Source organism: Etheostoma spectabile, chromosome 1 (assembly GCF_008692095.1).
Source record: "Etheostoma spectabile isolate EspeVRDwgs_2016 chromosome 1, UIUC_Espe_1.0, whole genome shotgun sequence".
NCBI lineage: Eukaryota > Metazoa > Chordata > Actinopteri > Perciformes > Percidae > Etheostoma > Etheostoma spectabile.
This window is the reverse complement of record NC_045733.1, coordinates 25049823-25052322: the sequence shown is the minus strand read 5'-3', so window position 1 is coordinate 25052322 and position 2500 is coordinate 25049823.

Genomic DNA, 2500 nt, shown 5'->3' with positions numbered 1-2500 from the left:
TTAACGTTAACTTTACTTTGATTGAAACAATTATTCTTAAAATAACTTGATGAGCGTGTTGAATGATGTTGTAAACTTATAACGTTCCCCACTAAGCCTTAGCATGAGCTACTTGTCAGGCAACTAAATGAAACGTTCCATGTCATTAAAATAACTCAACAACCTATATAACACAGGTTTAGTTGTTCAGTTTCTCTTCCGCTTTACTATTCATTCTGTGTAAAAACAGTACAAAGATAGGCCAGGCATTTTAAAATGTATTAGAAAAATGTTGCCTCTTATTCGCGGTCAATAATTTTTAAGAGAGTGTCTAGATGGGATGAAGGAAATAAAAACCTGCTAAAAGTTGTGCATTTCCATCTTATAATGAGGATTAAGTTCAAGCTGAAAAAGAAGGCATTCAGAGCCTTCATGCATTTTTGACCTCAGCTCTGGTGTTGTTCATAAAGAAATAATAAAGGCTGTAAATGGTGGGAGATGATTTGCTCTTGCTGTCTGGGATGGAATGAGGAGATATGACACGGTTTTAATTAACTTTCTGTCTAGTGCAGATGGAGGACAGTGGAGCAGGATAAATCACAGAGGACAACAGCAATCTGCCTCTTTATTAGTGCGTACACTTTCACGCTGTGACAAACATCACGTCAGCTGCTCAATCATAAAACAAGGCGGAAAAGACAATCAGGATTCAACCAAGACATTTGTTTTGGTGTGTTCTGACCCTTGACAAGCTTGACACTTGCCTTTGTGACATCCCTGAAGATATTTCTTCTTCTTTATTTTTTATATACTCTCAGCCTAAAATATATGAAACATCATTCTACTGAAGCATTTTATTGATTTAAAAGGACATATTCAGGTATATTAATGAGATCTAAGAGTATGAAGGCAACCTCGCAGTTGTAGGAAGATGAAACACGTTTAATGTGGAGGGTGAATTGCTTTTTTCAACTGCTACCATTTATAACATGACCTCCAAACAGTAGACACATTTAGAGGATAATTCCCTCAACAAAGTGAAAAGTGAACTGGGTTAATACAGGTCAGCGACACTGAAATAGAGTGAGGTGAAAGTGCACTAAGTATGTGAAAGATTGATACGCGTTACAAAACAACACTTTCTCAATTTCTCAAAATGGTAGTTACCCTTTAATAAAGTCCCTGACCTCATTGGACACTCAGTGTGGTAGATTGTAAGAGTTAATTGCACATAGTTGCAATATTCTGCACAGTGATTTTGAGAATGTGTTAACTCGCTTAAGTAGACATGTGAGTAGACATTGCTGGTCATCCCTGCTTACACTGGGCCCGGGTCTGCAGATGTAGGTCCATACACATCACCAGCGGTGTGCACAGGTTTGGACAAGATGGCCAACCACCCCCACCGCTATGGGCCTTTAAAATGACAAATCGTATGTTGTTCTTCAAGACTTAAACCTCAAACTGCAACATAGCTCAAGAACTGAAAGCACTGGGGCCAACAATTCAGTATTGTTGAAGTATATGACTAAATCAGACACTAGCACTGACATTCTATAAGTCATGTTCGAGTGATTTGCTGTGTCCTCCACTGTCACAGAATACAAATTTGGGAAGGGCCAAACCAAAGAAAGGTTATCCCTGTTGAAAGGGTGACCTATGATAGCATAATTAGAGGGGACAGCACTGCACTGTTCTGGGCCAGTCAGTGACTACCAAATCTCTCTGCCGATAACAGAGTTACTCACAAAGGCTTTTTAAAGTTTCCTTTTAAGGTTTGGTGTGCTCCCTGAAACTTACGCAATGTCTAATTTAATTAAAGGCCTAAAAAAAATGCTTCCTAAAGATGTTCTGCCATGTGCCTGGTATTGAACCCGTCTGGCTTTCAACCTCAACGTTCAAAATAGTTTCCCGGCAAACATGCAAATGATCTAAACACTTTTGACACTTGTTCAACCATCAGTGTTACATCAACATTTGTAATACACAAATATAAAGAAATAGAAAAAATAGTCATGTAGCCTAAAACACAATAACCAGTTACTAGAGAGCAGGACTAACAACATAGTGTGTTTTCATAAGCTTTCCCTACTCTAACCCTGACCCTAGGTGTTCAAACCTTAAGCGACACTTCCTCCTGGTGGGCATCAGGTACTACTACAGACATGATTTGATAAACATTGTTTATGGTTTCTATTGGACAAAGACACAGAGTGAACTACGACATGTCATTTTAATGGATCCTTGTGAGCAGAGTAGATTTTTTTGCAACGCAGTATGTATCAGGTGGTGAGAAAATGACGGTTAAGCCATTAAAATACATATTAAAGGTCAATATTTTATTGTGTTACTATTATATCATATGCTTGTTTAGATGTTATATATTACCAAAAAAAAATCGATATAGTGTGATCAATCCTGGTTAATTAGACAAAAACAAAACACCTGAAAACACACATGCATGCACGTGCGCACACACACACACACACACACACACACACACACACACACACACACACAC